This window comes from Schistocerca nitens, chromosome 4 (genome assembly GCF_023898315.1).
Source record: "Schistocerca nitens isolate TAMUIC-IGC-003100 chromosome 4, iqSchNite1.1, whole genome shotgun sequence".
Lineage (NCBI taxonomy): Eukaryota > Metazoa > Arthropoda > Insecta > Orthoptera > Acrididae > Schistocerca > Schistocerca nitens.
This window is the reverse complement of record NC_064617.1, coordinates 298,414,511-298,434,265: the sequence shown is the minus strand read 5'-3', so window position 1 is coordinate 298,434,265 and position 19,755 is coordinate 298,414,511.

The following is a 19,755-nucleotide window of genomic DNA, read 5'->3' as shown; positions in this document are numbered from 1 at the left end:
GTCTCAAATCTAGTTCCTTTCAAAGCTGACTTGACTTTAGGGAAAAGAAAAAAGTCACAGGGGGCCAAATCAGGTGAGTAGGGTGGGTGATCTAAGATGGGAATGTTGTGTTTTGCCAAAAACGTCTTCACTGACAACGCACTGTGAGCTGGGGCATTGTCTTGGTGAAGGATCCATGACTTTTTTCTCCACAAATCGTTCCGTTTTCTCCGTACTCGCTCACGTAGGGTAGCCAGGACGCTAATGTAGTAATGCTGATTCACTGTTTGTCCCTCTGGTACCCAATCAATGTGCACAATCCCTTTGATGTCAAAAAAAAAACAATCATCATTGCCTTGAATTTCGATTTTGACATTCGTGCTTTTTTTTGTCGTGGAGAACCAGGGGTTTTCCAGTGCATCGATTGGCGTTTAGTTTCGGGATCGTAAGTAAAAAACCACGATTCATCGCAAGTAATAACATTTTGTAAGAAGGTGGGATCACTTTCAATGTTTTCCAGGATGTCAGAACAAATCATTCTTCGGCGTTCCTTCTGTTCAATTGTGAAACACTTTGGAACCATTTTTGAACACACTTTGTTCATGTTGAAACTTTCATGAAGAATCTGCCTAACACTTTCCTTGTCAACTCCTGTTAACTCAGACACTGCTCTGATTGTTAAACGGCGATCTTGTCGAACAAGTTTACCGATTTTTTCAATGTTTGCATCAGTTTTTGCTGACAATGGTCTGCCAGTGCGAGTGTCATCACTGGTGTCTTCGCGGCCATCTTTAAATCGTTTAAACCACTCAAACACTTGTGTTCGCGATAAACAAACATCGCCGTACACTTGTAACATTACAAACGTTTCACTTGCAGATTTTCCTAGTTTGAAACAAAATTTGATGTTAACATGCTGTTCTTTCTGTACACTCAACATTTTCCGACGCACAGACAAAACGTCAACTACTTAAAACAGACGCCACGGGCAGACTGAGTGCAGGATGCAGATGAAACTCGAGCAGTAGGCGGAGCGAGAGTCACGTGACAGGCCACGCGACTTTCAGCCTTATTGCATTCGTTTTATTGTTTCACCAGTACTAGTCCGGTTTTTTTCTAGCCACACCTCGTACACATTTTGATTCTTTTCTACTGTAGATAAATAATTTACGTAGTGAAATATTAATTTCTTATTATAGAGCTAACAAAAACATAGTATTTTATACATACCTGGGAAGGTTTCAGACTGCTTGTTGAGTATGAGCAAAATGCTCGACGCGCGACCGATCACGTAACTTTTAAAGGCGCGAGTTCTCGCGGGTTAAAGAAAAAACAAAATTATAACATCGTCCGATACATAGTTCAGGAGATACAACATCATAAAAGTTTGAATTGCGTGACTAACTACGCTATCGGGCATGACGTTTAAATTTATTACTCCATTCACAATATATTTTGAAGACAGTATCCACATATGCCACTGAATTATGATATATTATCATTATATATATTATATATATATATTATAAATATATTATTATATTATGTACATTTTATATATATATATATATATATATATATATATATATATATATATATATATATATATATATATTACCATTGTACGACACAGTTCACCAGATATGACGTCATGAACATTAAGTACAAGGCCTGATGCTGCATGCTACGGGCGTGGATGCACAGCTATAAATTACCTGGGCAAGGCCGGGTTTCTCCGCTAGCATGTATACAGGTAGTATCAAAAAGAATCACCGATTTTTTAAAAAAAACATGACTATTACGTTATTTGAGATACGTGCGTGTGCAACATACTGTTGGAAAGAGAAAACTCTCGAGTTTTACGTGGTTCCCGCTACGTAGCAGCAGTCTGCGCCCACTTGAGTTCTAGTAAAAACAGTGTCGGGACAGTAGAAAGCATTTTGCGTTCTGCAGTTTGCGCAGTGCAGATCAATAATAACTGTTCAGCGTGACTTTAGGTGTGGTGAGAATCCTCCGCGTGCAAAGAGCATTAGACGATGGCCTGAACAATTCCGAGAAACAGGTCCTTTTGTGTAAAGGCAAATCGCTGGGCCGTCTCCGGCTGTCTGACACAGACGTCGAAAGCATCCTCCATAGTTTCACAAGGAGTCGGCAAAGATCCGTTCGCCGCGCAGCTCGGCAATTCAACACGCCCCGATGTCCGTCTGGCGTGTGTTGCGTCGACGTTTACACATGAAACCAGTCCCAATTCGGCTACTGCAATCTCTTCGTGAGCGTAACAAACAACTTGTGGAGTTCTGTAATTTTGTTCTTGGCAAGATGAAGGATGTCAGTTTTCGTCCGCGCTTAGTGTTTCGTGACGAGTCAACATTCCATCTAAATGGAAAGGTGAACTGCCGTAATGTGAGAATATGGGGTACAGAACAACCACATGAATTTGTACAACATGAGAGGGATTTTCAAAAATTTAATGCGTTTTGTGCAGTTTCACTGGAAAAGGTGTGTGGTCCATTTTTCTTTGCCGAGAACATTGTTACAGGAAGAAAATAATTCAATATGCTTGAGAACTTTATTTTCCCACAGTTGGTTACTGATTAGAACGACTTCATTTACCACCAGGATGGGGCACCGCCACACTGGCATCTGGAAGTACGGGAATTTTAAAATCAAAGGATTACTGAACGATCGATCGATCGCACTGGACCAAATGATTCAGCCTTATATTTCAGGCCTCCAAGGTCACCGGACATGATCGTATGTGATTATTTCTTGTGGGGATTTAGAAAAGACGCTGTTTATGTTCCTCTATTACCAACAACAATGAATGAACTGAGACATCGCGTAACAGCAGCTGTGGCAGATGTAACTCAAGACTTCCTCGCTACAGTCTGAGAACAATCTGAATACCGCATTGACATGTGCCACGAATCTCAAGGGGGACATATCGAACAACTGTGAAAAAGGTATGAAAAAACTTTTTGAGTTTCCCGTTCATCAGAAAACAAAATTCATGGTATACATTTATTAGTTTCAGAAACATCGACGTGGCAAATCAGATGTTTCTTTTTGATACACCCTGTATATAAACAAAAAAAAAAGACGCCGCCCGAACAGCTTTGAAGGCCCAAAGGCACCGACCGGCCGCCACGTCATCCTCAGCCCTTAAGGCGCACTGGATGGGGACGCGGATGAGCCGCGCGGAATGGCCGCCATGTCACGCACTACGCGGCCCCGCCCGCCGGAAGTTCGAGTCCACCCTCGGGCATGTGTGTGTGTTGTTCTTAGCATAAGTTAGTGTAAGTTAGTTTACGTAGTGTGGAAGTCTAGGGACCGATGACCTCAGTAGTTTGGCCTCTTAGCAATTCACACATATTTGAACATTTGACCATTTGGGTACGGATGAGTATGTGGTCAGCATACCACTCTCCCGGCCGTTGTCAATTTTCGTGACTGGTGCCGCTACCTATCAATCAGGTAGCTCCGCAATTGCCCTCACATGGCATGAGTGCACCTCGCTTGCCATCAGCACTCGGCAGACCCAGACGGTGGCCCAGCGGTGTTACCACAGGGGCGAGGCCGTTGGTGAACAGTGAAGTGTGAAATCTAAATTACAGGCAGACGGATGTAGGTTGTGAGCTATGAAAGCAAACAAAGTGAAGACACTTCTGGTGCTTGTTCGTAAAATTCAAGAATTAACAGAACTGAAAAATTCTACGGGTTCGGGAGCTTCAAACAATCTATCTGAAACGAATGCAAGATGTCTGTAGGTTGACGACGTGAACGACGAAGTTTGACAATTGCCGTGGATTATTTTAAATGGATGTAGAATTTCATAAATAACTGACACTTGGAACAGTTCATCAAATTTGTAAATGATATCATTGTTGACAGAGTTTCGCAACCAGAAAGGAACTTTACTACATTGTGAAGAAGAGGGTTAAAGTGTATGGGGCAGTTAATAGAATTTTCAGATCAGCTGAAATCTAATGACCACAGGGGATCTGATGAGGCAACAGCGATAGCGCTTTATTGCCCAGAGACCCTAAAAAGACATTCTAGCGTTTAAAAAAGCCAGAGGGCTGGAATGCGGCCTATCTCAAATTACAGGCAGATACAACGGGAAGGAAGGAATTTAGACAAGGAAATATCAACAACTGCTCCGAAACAGTCCTCAGTAACTGCAAACGACACATACAATAAGGACACACACCAAACAACTTCAACAGTCACATATGTACGTCAAGACTCATCTTCAGCTTACATGAGAAATTATTTCCTAAATAGAATACTGACACACAGTCCTAGCCTGCGTCTTTCTGTAACCATTAGAATACATAATGGCACCCAGCCTATCTATGCACAAGTTGAACACCTACGATCATCATGAAAGCCAGCGTAATTGAAAAGAAACCGCACGGAACTATGTCTTGCAGAGGAAGGAGAAATATATATGTTCATACTACCTAACGACGTTGCCACCAGCTATAAATACTGCAGTGATGTAGGCGGATACCAGGCTAAAATAGGTCAGTGACTCCCACCTTATTTACTAATAATGTAAAATTCTGCATTCCGCTACTTTCCGGAAACAATCCAAGTCGATTTTCATGTATATTTGATCTATTCCGGTTAAATCACCTTCAGGAGAAACTGTCCACCGTGAAGTGGCAGCGATGGAGGCATTAATGAAGTAACACCTTCCACTTTTTTTAGATCAGTAACTGTGGTTCTGCAGACGATATGTATAAATTAATCTCTGTGTACAAAAGGAAACGTCCCGACTGAGTGACTAACTCATCATCGCCCAGCCCAAACCGCTAAGGGCAGATACTAGAAATCTGGGGAGGATGTTGATCTTATACTTCTTAAACATGCGTCTGAAAAGAGGTCTTTCGAATGTCCACCCCTAATGGGGTGAAAAAGGGGATCAAAGGTTTTTTGAAAATGTATCACTATTGCGACAATTTTGAAGCTATAATTATGAAAATTGATATTTGATTTCCCAGTCAGAAGTAAATAAATAAGTGTTTCGTCATTTTTGAAAATTTAGCCATTATGTGGGTGAAATAGTGGCTGAAAGCGGAATGATAGTTGTGCAAGGTTCGCAGGAAAGCTTCTGTGAAATTTGGAAAGAAGGAGGCGAGGTACTGGCGAAAGTAAAGCCGTGAGGACGGGTCTTGAGTCGTGCTTGGGTAGCTCAGATGGTAGAGCACTTGCCCGGGAAAGGCAAAGGTCCCGAGTTGGAGTCTCGGTCCGGCACACAGTTTTAATCTGCCAGGAAGTTTCTTAGTGGCTGAAAGATTTTTAAAGAATAAATCATTATTAAAGGACTACTAAAGCATTTTCAAAGCAAGATCTATGAAAATTGGTATTTGACGTCTCGGTTGCAAAGGAAAAAAATACATATTTCAGTGTTTTGTGAAAGTATTTCATAAGGAAAGCATTTTTAAAGCTAAATCAATGAAAATTTGAATTTGATTTCTCAGTGAGAAACAAAAAATTACGTGACTCGTTGTTTTGTAGAAATTCAACCCGCCAGGGGGTGAAACAGAGCCTGATTGATTCACTAATTCATCATAGCCCAATCCAAACTGTTAAGGATACATACTTGGAATTTGGAGAAGAGTTTACTCATACTCTAAGGATTGTTCGAAATCCCACCACTCCAGAGGTGAGGTTGGGGGATGAAAGTCTTTTTTTTTAAAATGTGTCTTTATGAACGCAACTTTGGAATTAGAAATGCGGATATTGGTATTTGATTTCTCAGTCAGAAATTCAAAATACGTGCTTCAGCATTTTTGGAAATTCAGTCACTAAGGAGGGGGTAAAACAGTGTATGGTATTCTTTTCGGGAGCAAATCATTGTTACAGTACTATTAAAACATTTTTAAATCTACATCTATGAAAACCTTTTCGTTGAACCATGGACCTTGCCGTTGGTGGGGAGGCTTGCGTGCCTCAGCGATACAGATGGCCGTACCGTAGGTGCAACCACAACGGAGGGGTATCTGTTGAGAGGCCAGACAAACATGTGGTTCCTGAAGAGGGGCAGCAGCCTTTTCAGTAGTTGCAGGGGCAACAGTCTGGATGATTGACTGATCTGGCCTTGTAACATTAACCAAAACGGCCTTGCTGTGCCGGTACTGCGAACGGCTGAAAGCAAGGGGAAACTACAGCCGTAATTTTTCCCGAGGACATGCAGCTCTACTGTATGATTAAATGATGATGGCGTCCTCTTGGGTAAAATATTCCGGAGGTAAAATAGTCCCCCATTCGGATCTCCGGGCGGGGACTACTCAAGAGGACGTCGTTATCAGGAGAAAGAAAACTGGCGTTCTACGGATCGGAGCGTGGAATGTCAGATCCCTTAATCGGGCAGGTAGGTTAGAAAATTTGAAAAGGGAAATGGATAGGTTAAAGTTAGATATAGTGGGAATTAGTGAAGTTCGGTGGCAGGAGGAACAAGATTTTTGGTCAGGTGATTACAGGGTTATAAATACAAAATCAAATAGGGGTAATGCAGGAGTAGGTTTAATAATGAGTAAAAAAATAGGAGTGCGGGTTAGCTACTACAAACAGCATAGTGAACGCATTATTGTGGCCAAGATAGACACAAAGCCCATGCCTACTACAGTAGTACAAGTTTATATGCCAACTAGCTCTGCAGATGATGAAGAAATAGATGAAATGTATGATGAGATAAAAGAAATTATTCGGGTAGTGAAGGGAGACGAAAATTTAATAGTCATGGGTGACTGGAATTCATCAGTAGGAAAAGGGAGAGAAGGAAACATAGTAGGTGAATATGGATTGGGGGGAAGGAATGAAAGAGGAAGCCGCCTTGTAGAATTTTGCACAGAGCATAACTTAATCATAGCTAACACTTGGTTCAAGAATCATGAAAGGAGGCTGTATACATGGAAGAAGCCTGGAGATACTGACAGGTTTCAGATAGATTATATAATGGTAAGACAGAGATTTAGGAACCAGGTTTTAAATTGTAAGACATTTCCTGGGGCAGATGTGGATTCTGACCACAATCTATTGGTTATGAACTGCAGATTGAAACTGAAGAAACTGCAAAAAGGTGGGAATTTAAGGAGATGGGACCTGGATAAACTGAAAGAACCAGAGGTTGTAGAGAGTTTCAGGGAGACCATAAGGGAACAATTGACAGGAATGGGGGAAATAAATACAGTAGAAGAAGAATGGGTAGCTCTGAGGGATGAAGTGGTGAAGGCAGCAGATGATCAAGTAGGTAAAAAGACGAGGGCTAATAGAAATCCTTGGGTAACAGAAGAAATATTGAATTTAATTGATGAAAGAAGAAAATATAAAAATGCAGTAAATGAAGCAGGCAAAAAGGAATACAAACGTCTCAAAAATGAAATCGACAGGAAGTGCAAAATGGCTAAGCAGGGATGGCTAGAGGACAAATGTAAGGATGTAGAGGCTTGTCTCACTAGGGGTAAGATAGATACTGCCTACAGGAAAATTAAAGAGACCTTTGGAGATAAGAGAACCACTTGTATGAATATCAAGAGCTCAGATGGAAACCCAGTTCTAAGCAAAGAAGGGAAGGCAGAAAGGTGGAAGGAGTATATAGAGGGTTTATACAAGGGAGATGTACTTGAGGACAATATTATGGAAATGGAAGAGGATGTAGATGAAGACGAAATGGGAGATAAGATACTGCGTGAAGAGTTTGACAGAGCACTGAAAGACCTGAGTCGAAACAAGGCCCCGGGAGTAGACAACATTCCACTAGAACTACTGATGGCCTCGGGAGAGCCAGTCATGACAAAACTCTACCATCTGGTGAGCAAGATGTATGAGACAGGCGAAATACCCTCAGACTTCAAGAAGAATATAATAATTCCAATCCCAAAGAAAGCAGGTGTTGACAGATGTGAAAATTACCGAACTATCAGTTTAATAAGTCACAGCTGCAAAATACTAACGCGAATTCTTTACAGACGAATGGAAAAACTGGTAGAAGCCGACCTCGGAGAAGATCAGTTTGGATTCCGTAGAAATGTTGGAACACGTGAGGCAATACTGACCTTACGACTTATCTTGGAAGAAAGATTAAGAAAAGGCAAACCTACGTTTCTGGCATTTGTAGACTTAGAGAAAGCTTTTGACAATGTTGACTGGAATACTCTCTTTCAAATTCTGAAGGTGGCAGGGGTAAAATACAGGGAGCGAAAGGCTATTTACAATTTGTACAGAAACCAGATGGCAGTTATAAGAGTCGAGGGGCATGAAAGGGAAGCAGTGGTTGGGAAAGGAGTGAGACAGGGTTGTAGCCTGTCCCCGATGTTATTCAATCTGTATATTGAGCAAGCAGTAAAGGAAACAAAAGAAAAATTCGGAGTAGGTATTAAAATTCATGGAGAAGAAGTAAAAACTTTGAGGTTCGCCGATGACATTGTAATTCTGTCAGAGACAGCAAAGGACTTGGAAGAGCAGTTGAACGGAATGGACAGTGTCTTGAAAGGAGGATATAAGATGAACATCAACAAAAGCAAAACGAGGATAATGGAATGTAGTCAAATTAAGTCGGGTGATGCTGAGGGGATTAGATTAGGAAATGAGATACTTAAAGTAGTAAAGGAGTTTTGCTATTTAGGTAGTAAAATAACCGATGATGGTCGAAGTAGAGAGGACATAAAATGTAGACTGGCAATGGCAAGGAAAGCGTTTCTGAAGAAGAGAAATTTGTTAACATCGAGTATAGATTTAGGTGTCAGGAAGTCGTTTCTGAAAGTATTTGTATGGAGTGTAGCCATGTATGGAAGTGAGACATGGACCATAACTAGTCTGGACAAGAAGAGAATAGAAGCTTTCGAAATGTGGTGCTACAGAAGAATGCTGAAGATAAGGTGGGTAGATCACGTAACTAATGAGGAGGTATTGAATAGGATTGGGGAGAAGAGAAGTTTGTGGCACAACTTGACTAGAAGAAGGGATCGGTTGGTAGGACATGTTTTGAGGCATCAAGGGATCACAAATTTAGCATTGGAGGGCAGCGTGGAGGGTAAAAATCGTAGAGGGAGACCAAGAGATCAATACACTAAGCAGATTCAGAAGGATGTAGGTTGCAGTAGGTACTGGGAGATGAAGAAGCTTGCACAGGATAGAGTAGCATGGAGAGCTGCATCAAACCAGTCTCAGGACTGAAGACCACAACAACAACATCTATGAAAACTGCTATTTCACTTCTCGATTAGAAATACAAATCATACGTTTCTCAGTGTTTTTGGAAATTCAACCCCTAAAGGTGAGAAATAGGGGATGAAAATTTCTATGAAAATATTTCATTATGAAAGCATTTTTAACCCTCCAGTAGAAAGCCGGGGTGCAGTAGAACCTCAGACTCGCACTTTCGTGCATAACGCCGAGGAACAGGCATTGCTGAGGTTCTGAATAGCAATCGAAAGCATTTAACCAAGTGCATTATACTCGTTGTCCTCCTTCGTGCTGTAGAACTTGACGGGCAAACATCTTCGGTCTCTCCGTTGGATTTTACTGCACGCCACTTTTCCGTGCCTGTTGCCTAGATTTTCAACACTGAGGTGCCAGACGTAAGTGATGCATAAGACAAGTGATGCATAAGAGTCTGGCGCAGTTGTTAGATCGGTTACTGCTGCTATAATGTCAGGTTATCAAGATTTAAGTGAGTTCGAAAGTGATTTTATAGTCGGCGCACGAGCGATGGGACACATCATCTCCGAGGCAGCGATGAAGTGAGAAATTTCCGGTACGACCATTTCACTATCGTACAGTGAATATCAGGAATCCCGTAAAACATCGAGTCTCCGACATCACTGCGCCCGGAAAAAGATCCTGCAAGAACGGTACCACCGACGATTGAAGAGAATCTTTCAACGTGACAGAACTGCAACCCTTCCGCGAATTGCTGGACATTTCACTGCTGGGCCATCAAAAAGTGTCAGCATGCGGACCATTCAACGAAACATCATTGGTATGGGCTTTCGGAGACGAAGGGCCACTCGTGCATCCTTGATGACTGCTCGACACAAAGCTTTACGCCTCGCCTGGGCCCGTCAATACCGACAATGGACTGTTGATGACTGCAAACATGTTGCCTGCTCGGACGAGTCTCGTTCCAAATTGCTTCGAGCCCATGGACGTGTACGTGCATGGAGGCAATCTCATTAATCCATGGACCTTGAATGTCAGCAGTGGACTGTTAAAGCTGGTGGAGACTGCAGTGTTATGGGGCGTGTGCAGTTGGAGTGATATAGGACCCCTGATACGTCTAGATACGACTCTGATAGGTGACACGTACATAAGCATCCTGTCTGATTAGCTGCATCCGTTCATGTCCATTGTGCATTCCGACGGACTTGGACAATTCCAGCAGGACAATGCGATACCCTACACATCCAGAATTGCTACAGAGTGGCTCCAGGAACACTCTTCTGAGTTAAACACTTCCGCTGGCAGCCAGACTCCCCAGACATGAATATTATTGAGCACGTCTGGAGTATCTTGCAACGTGTTGTTTAGATAGATCCCCATCGCCTCGTTCTCTTACGGATTTATGGACAGCCCTGTAGGATTAATGGTGTCGGTTTTCTAGAGCACTACTTCAGACATTATTCGAGTCCATTCCACGTCATGTTGCGGCACTCCTGCGTGCTCGCGGGGTCCTACGCTACATTACGCAGGTGTACCAGTTTCTTTAGCTCTTCAGTGTATATCATGACACATTATTACAATAGTCTTATACTTTCCGATGTAAATAACAATTGTTGTTTTATAACTGGGCCACTGGTATTCGTATGTTGTAATACACTACCGGCCATTAAAATTGCTACACCAACAAGAAATGCAGATGATAAACGGGTATTCATTGGACAAATATATTATACTAGAACTGACATGTGATTCCATTTTCACGCAATTTGGGTGCATAGATCCTGAAACATCAGTACCCAGGACAACCACCTCTGGCCGTAATAACGGCCTTGATACTCCTGGGCATTATGTCAAACAGGGCTTGTATGGCGTGTACAGGTACAGCTGCCCATGCAGCTTCAACACGATACCACAGTTCATCAAGAGTAGTGACTGGCGACTTCTACGGTCGCAGGTTCGAATCCTGCCTCGGGCATGGATGTGTGTGATGTCCTTAGGTTTAAGTAGTTCTAAGTTCTACGGGACTGATGACCTCAGAAGTTAAGTCCCATAGTGCTCAGAGCCATTTGAACCATTTTTGAAGTAGTGACGCGTATTGTGACGAGCTAGTTGCTCGTCCACCATTGACCAGACGCTTTCAACTGGTGAGAGATCTGGAGAATGTGCTGGCCAGGGCAGCAGTCGAACATTTTCTGTATCCAGAAAGGCCCGTACAGGACCTGCAATATGCGGTCGTGCATTAACCTGCTGAAATGTAGGGTTCTGTAGGGATCGAATGAAGGGTAGAGCCACGGGTCGTAACACATCTGAAATGTAACGTCCGCTGTTCCAAGTGCCGTCAATGCGAACAAGAGGTGACCGAGACGTGTAACCAATGGCACCCCATACCATCACGCCGGTTGATACACCAGTCTGGTGATGACGAATACACGCTTCCAATGTGCGTTCACCGCGATGACGCCAAACACGGATGCGACCATCATGATGCTGTAAACAGAACCTGGAATCATCCGAAAAAATGACGTTTTGCCATTCGTGCACCCAGGTTCGTCGTTGAGTACACCATCGCAGGCGCTCCTGTCTCTGATGCAGCATCGAGGGTAACCGCAGCCATGGTCTCCGAGCTGATAGTCCATGCTGCTGCAGACGTCGTCGAACTGTTCGTGCAGATGGTTGTTGTCTTGCAAACGTCCCCATCTGTTGACTCATGGATCGAGATGAGGCTGCACGATCCGTTACAGCCATGCGGATAACATACCTGTCATCTCGACTGCTAGTGACACGAGGCTGTTGGGATCCAGCACGGCGTTCCGTATTACCCTCCTGAACCCACCTATTCCATATTCTGCTAACAGTCATTGGATCTCGACCAACGCGAGCAGCAATGTCGTGATGTGATAAACTGCAATCGCGATAGGCTACAATCCGACCTTTATCAAAGTCGGAAACGTGATGGTACGCATTTCTCGTCCTTACACGAGGTATCACAACAAAGTTTCACCAGGCAACGCTGGTCAACTGCTGTTCGTGTGTCAGCACGTTGTAGGTGTCGCCACCGGCGCCAACCTTTTGTGAATGCTGTGAAAAGCTAATCATTTGCATATCACAGCAGCTTCTTCCTGTCGGTTAAATTTCGCGTCTGTAGCACGTCTTCTTCGTGGTGTAGCAATTTTAATGGCCAGTAGTGTATATTATATTATAATTATTTTACTGTAGTGTATTACAATTATGCATATTATATTACATTTTAGACGTTCTCATATGGATGGGAAACCGCTAGGCCGAAGGGGCTACTTCAAAACGTGGAGGAAGAGGAGGAGGACGCTAAGAATATGATCACCAACTGCACTGTTGATGATGGGCGAGGGGTCTGATGGTCAAATAACACAGACAGACACGACACAGACTCCAATGAGGATGCCAGCGACGATGGAATCGACGGCGACATAATATGTGGTGACTTCTGCCTCGGGAAGGATGGCGTCACCACGTGGATGAAGAATCCTCCAGGCCCGCAAAAGTTTAGAACCAGATCCTGGAACATCATCAAAGAAGCTCCTGGACCAAGGAGAAACGCAAGGAATGCAAAGAATCCCGATGAAGCCCTTAGTCATTTCATTACACCAGAGGTTGCCCAGATAATCGTCAACTGCAGCAACAAGACGAAAGAGTCTATCGAAAACTACAAACCAAGAGATATAGCTCATACGGGAAGACTGATAAACCATGGCTCTCTTCGGCCTTCTCTGTCTAATGGAGGGGATCGGAAGCTGGACGAACGACCTGGCAAGCTTCTGGGCCACCGATGGGACTGGTACTGAGATCTACCGCCTTACGATGACCATGATTCAAGTCAAATTCCTCCTGATCTATCTCGGGTTTGACGATTTCCGTACCTGAGAAGCTCGGAGAGCACAGAATAAGCTCTGCCCAATCCGTGGAGTGTTCGATCAGTTCAACAAGAATTGCCGAGGCCGTTACATCCTCACTAGCAACTTTACGATCGATGAGAAGCTGGAGAGTTTCCGTGGCTGATGCTCTTTCATTCAATACAGTCCGACAAAGCCGGCCAAGTACGGCATTAAGATCTTCGCCATGTGCGACTCCGAGGTGTTCTATACCTCCTGCATGGAGATGTACGTCGGGCGGGGCTTTCCACAAGAGCATCTCCCCATCTGGTGTGACTGCAAGGGTCGTAACCAAGAAATCTGGATCGGGAAGAAACCTAGCGACGAACAAATGGTACACCAGCGTTCCGCTGGCCACTACACTCGTACGCAAGCAGAAGATGACCCTGGTTGGAACGGTTAGGAAAAACAAAAAGAAATCCCTAAGGCATTGGCTGAGACCGCTGGCCGTCCAGTCTGCAGCAGCATGTTTATATTCAGTAACCGGATCATCTTGGCGTCACAGAGTCTTGTAGAGTGGGAGGAAAGTTATTTGTGGCGCTCTGTAACTCACGACGTGACTACGTTCCAAAAAAAAAAAAAAAAAAAAAAAAAAAAAAGGTTACGCTTCTTCTCTCAACCTTTCATCGCACTGATCATATAGACAAATCGACTGGTGTCTAGAAGACGGCTGAGGTAATTACCTACTAGAATAAGACCAAAGGCGATACCGGCACCGTCGATCAGCTGTGCGAAACTTTCCACGTTAGCCGAACGTGCCGAAGATGGCCACTCAGGATCTTCTTCCCGCTAATCAACGTTGCTGGAATCAATGCTCAAGTGATCCACTTTTGCAACTCTCCTCGAGCAACCCTTAAAACTCCCCATATCCTCCAAGCCCTCCTCCTTTCTTCGAGGTCAGTTTTACAAGTGCCACATTCCTAAACCGTTGCAAACAGCGCCTCAAGGACTTCTTTCCTAGTTCCAGCAGCCAAGCCGTGACACCTCCTCCGCCAAAAAAAGTGAAAACGAATTCAAGGTGCGGACCGTACGGCCTGAAGAAGGACAGAATAACGAGCTACGTATGCAAAGCCTGCAGGTAGAACATTTAGTCTCGCCGGACATGCGACCTTCCTTTGTCCCGGCTGCGTTCCTGAAGCTGAAGCGCCTGCCAACTGACTCCAAGACCGTTGTGAAGGACGAACTCAACCACAGATATAGAACTTGGACGTTTATTGTACGTTTGATTTATTATGAAAGGACTAACTTGTTCATTGTCAAATGTTGAATGTTATAAAAGTAAATAAGTTATTCATTGTAAAATGTTATCAAATGGTTCAAATGGCTCTAGGCACAATGGAACTTAACATCTGAGGTCATCAGTCCCCTAGACTTACAACTACGTAAACCTAACTAACCTAAGGACATCGCACACATCGATGCCCGAGGCAGGATTGGAACCTGCGACCGTAGCAGCAGCGCGTTTCCGGACTAAAGCGCCTAGAACCGCGAAAATATTATCGAGATATGCAATTGGTTCATTGTAAAATGTTTGAAACGTATAATGAAGTGTGAAAAAGAAACGTAAAACAACATAGTAGTAGAGGTCGTACACGGAAAATAAATGAGGCAGGATACTTATAGGCACTGGGGTGTACTGCACCCCACCTTTGTGTTGGTGGTGTAGTATCCACGTTTCTAACGGAGGGTTAAAGCTAAATCTACGTAAATTTTTATTTGGCTTCTCGGATAGAAATAAAAAAAAGTGTTCCAGTGTTGTTTTGGAAATTCAACCACTAAAGGTGTGAAATAAGGTATGAAAATTTTTATAGAAATATGAGTTTTGAGGTATGTTAGGGAATGAAAGTCTCTATAGAAATATCACCACATGAACTCAAAAGGTAGGATTAAGTGGAACCGCTTTTCGGTCAGACGCACATTTGGTAAATACCATGCTTCTATGGCCTTGAAAAGTTAGGATGTGTTGTAGTTTGTTAGCAACATGAAAACTCGATTAAGAAAAATCAAAAAAGAAAAATCTGTACGGACCATACAGTCTACGCTAGCGAAGCAGCGTTTGCATAGTAATACATAGTTTAGAGTTTTCGCGCCAAAGAGTGCGCCATCTGCAGAAGGGATAAGAGATAGCAATATCGATACGCCACAGAGTCCTGTCCACCTGTCTACTTTCAATCGTATTACAGCAAGTAAGCGACGGCTATCACGGAGTCTGGTAGAAGGGGCGAAAGTTATTTATGACGCTCTGTAACTGACAATGTGACTACAGATGGAGTGCTCGTTCAAACGAATAGGAAGACAGAAGGTATCTGAAAACTTTTTGCAGTGCCAAACGTTCCAATATTCGTGCGAAGCGACGTTGCAAAACCGTGGTAAACCTACACGTGCGCCAATCATGGCACCACGTAGCATCACGCCACCTGTTGTGTCCGTTGATCTACATGACTCGCGATATCTGTGTTCCGATATCCTGTGCTAAGAACTTGTTCAAACGACAAAACTGCCTGTCATCGTGAACGGACGTCTTTCGGCTCCCGTCCATTTTCACCTCTAACTCTGACTTAAGATCTGCAAACACTTTGCGCTCTTTTAATGTGGCTGAACGCCGACTGTTATGAATGTTTTGCTTAAGAAACAATTTATTAATCTGCAGCTGTGTACATTTTCTTGCTCCGTTCAAAGTGATATGTGATTCCTTAGTCGTAACTACAAGTAAAGGGTGACTTAATAACACTTGAACACTAGTGCAAAGCTAAGATGCCCTTACATAACATGACTGCATAGCACAAAAAGCCACCTCTGGTACTACATTCATTAACATTCCCCCAATAGGAAGTTCACAAAAAATATTTTGTGCAGAAAGAACTTAATAGATTTTGTTAATAAATTAAAAAAAGTATTTCTTAAAAACTATAAAATGAATAAAGTAGACTTTAGTACAGTTGACTCAGTGTAACACACAGTAAAAATATTAAGGTCCTGCACCAGATAGTTTTTTTCAGAAATGGGTCAAATACTTGCCTAAATTAACATGGGTTAGATAGGCATGGTGTGGTCCCCTTAAGCGCATTCTGGGGGCACACCCTAACCACGAAAAACATCTCCATAGCGTAACACCACCTCCTTATTTTCCTGTTGTCATTACGCATGATGACAGGTAACGTTCTCCATGCACTCAACAAACCTAAAAAAACACTTCCATCGGATTGCCACAGGATACAGCGTGATTCATCACTCCATATCACTCGTTTCCGGTCATCCACTGTGTATTGCCGTCGATTTTTGCATCCCTTGAAGCGTCGCTTAACACTCACTACAGAAATGTGTGGTTTATGAGGAGCTGCTCGACTGTTATATCCCATTCTTTTTAACTCACTACGCACAGTCATTCTACTAACTGGACCGCTCGTAGCGCTTTGGAACACACCAGTGGTTTCTTCCGCTGATTTCGTGCGATTTTTCACAACCACCCTCCGCAGCGTTCGTGGCCCCTGTCCTTCAGTACACGAAGTCTGCCTGGTCTGGTTTGGCCGTTGTTATTCCTTCAAATTTCCGCTTGACAATCACGTCAACAATAGACATGGGCAGCTTTAGAAGGACTGGAATATGCCTGATGACTTTGGAGGTGACATGCACTGACTGGGGCACGTTTGAAGTCACTGAGCTCTCCTGATCGGTTCACTCTGCTGTTACGTTTTCCCCGCTGACAACACGATACTTCCCACAACTTTTATGCTGGCGGGTCCGCCTCACGGGAAAACTAGAGGTCAATCCCGTATTACGTAAGGATGTCCAAACACTACCTATCAAATAGTGTAGTTTATACACGACGCCTCTCAACAGGGATGCCACGAATATCTGTAATATTTCTTAAAGTGTACTAGATACTGAAAAGCAATTTTCAGCAGATGAATACGCAAAGGGCTGAGTATTTTGTCGAACCGAGATTTCGAAAAAATCATTTTTAATACTTTTTATTATTTTTTATGCTATGATGTAGGATACATTATAGCAGGTGCAGGGATTTTATTTACTTGTTCGTTCTCGCTCATCAGCTGAGCTTTAAACTAAGGTTTGGTGCACATTATAGTAAGAAAAACCGTCGGTCTTTTCATATCATTTTTAGCGTATTGGTGTACATTTGTAGTCATAATTTCATCATCGCGACTTCAGTTCTTACGTAAGGACCTTCATTGCGATATCAACACGATAGAAACCAACATCTGCGAATTTTCCTGGATTCTGTCCTATCAGATATATTTGGAAACGTTTTAAACAACGTATGGAAATTACTTACATGACATGTGAACCTCTGTTGATGACACTGTGACTTCCGAGTGTACATTGGCTATTCATGAGGCAGCAGACTTACTTAATTAATTTTAATTTTAATAGACAACAGCCTCAGTTGCACCATTTACCTAGAATTTACCTAGGTTTCAGTCGGGATAATCCAACCTTCTTCAGAATAACTATCGTTTTCCATAGTGGATATCGTCAAGCTAAAACTACAAATCCATAAATTATCGTGAGACTGTAAAAACTTATGGATTTGTAGTTTTAGCTTTCGATGTCCACTATGGACAACGGTCGTTACTGTTATTCTGAAGAACGTTGAGTTATACCGACTGAAACCTAGGTAAATTCTAGGTAAAGGGTGCAACTGAGGCTGTTGATTATTAAAATTAAAATTAATATTTATACAGTTGCTGTCAGGGCCGCGAAATGTTGAAGATATTTAAGTACTTACTGAATTATTAAGTTATCCATTACTGCAGTGTGTCGATTTTGCCAAGAGTAGCCGCTTTGACTACCATGAAACAAGGTTTGGTGCCTTTAATGCATCTTAAATATTACATATACGGAGCTTAATAATTATTTCCGTGTATTGCTCGGAAAATTTGTGTTTTGGGTAGGTTTACACGACCCTCGGCTGTTCAAGAGGAAACACTAGCTTATTACCCAGCAGTGAGCAGTTACTTATTTAGACCTTGGCCTTACCCGCCGTGGTTTGATGATTTCTCAGAACAAAAAAGCTTATCGAAATGGTTACTTGTAACGCTCAGTTGCTTTGAAAAGTTTCTGTGGAGTTCTGTGCAAATAAACGTCGACTTAATGTACCACGGTCTGTCATCAATAAACCCACCAGCGTCAAAGACTATGGACTGTGGCCTAACATCGTTCTTTACTGGAGTATCCCCAGGCGTGCTAGGAACTCCTGCACTCGTGGACCGAAGTGTGTGTGAGTGTATGTGTGTGACTGTGTGTGTGTGCGCTCACGCGCGCGCACCTGTGTGTGTGTGTGTGTGTGTGTGTGTGTGTGTGTGTGTGTGTGTGTGTATTGTGGTGTTATTACACGTAGCGAAAGTGACGTCGTTACGAATGATAATGTATAGTATTTCAGTTTTACTTTGACCGTGTACAGCTACGCATGCACCATCACTTCTTTCTTTAGATACTTGATTATTTGCAGGTTCGCCAGACAGAATAGGGCTACAAAGACTGACACTTCTACTTAAAATTTTTGTCTGAAGTCGTCGTAATTTAGTTGTTGACTGCGTTTTTTGGACAACCAACTGTAATACATCTACATCTACATCTACATCTACATTTATACTCCGCAAGCCACCCAACGGTATGTGGCGGAGGGCACTGTACGTGCCACTGTCATTACCTCCCTTTCCTGTTCCAGTCGCGTATGGTACGCGGGAAGAACGACTGTCTGAAAGCCTCCGTGCGCGCTCTAATCTCTCTAATTTTACATTCTTGATCTCCTCGGGAGGTATAAGTAGGGGGAAGCAATATATTCGATACCTCATCCAAAAACGCACCCTCTCGAAACCTGGCGAGCAAGCTACACCGCGACACCGCGACGCAGAGCGCCTCTCTTGCAGAGTCTGCCACTTGAGTTTGTTAAACATCTCCGTAACGCTATCACGGTTACCAAATAACCCTGTGACGAAACGCGCCGCTCTTCTTTGGATCTTCTCTATCTCCCCCGTCAACCCGATCTGGTAAGGATCCCACACTGATGAGCAATACTCAAGTATAGGTCGAACGACTGTTTTGTAAGCCACCTCCTTTGTTGATGGACTACATTTTCTAAGGACTCTCCCAATGAATCTCAACCTGGTACCCGCCTTACCAACAATTAATTTTATATGATCATTCCACTTCAAATCGTTCCGCACGCATACTCCCAGATATTTTACAGAAGTAACTGCTACCAGTGTTTGTTCCGCTATCATATAATCATACAATAAAGGATCCTTCTTTCTATGTATTCGCAATACGTTACATTTGTCTATGTTAAGGGTCAGTTGCCACTCCCTGCACCAAGTGCCTATCCGCGTCAGATCTTCCTGCATTTCGCTACAATTTTCTAATGCTGCAACTTCTCTGTATACTACAGCATCATCCGCGAAAAGCCGCGTGGAACTTCCGACACTATCTACTAGGTCATTTATATATATTGTGAAAAGTAATGGTCCCATAACACTCCCCTGTGGCACGCCAGAGGTTACTTTAACGTCTGTAGACGTCTCTCCATTGATAACAACATGCTGTGTTCTGTTTGCTAAAAATTCTTCAATCGAGCCACACAGCTGGTCTGATATTCCATAGGCTCTTACTTTGTTTATCAGGCGACAGTGCGGAACTGTATCGAACGCCTTCCGGAAGTCAAGAGAAATAGCATCTACCT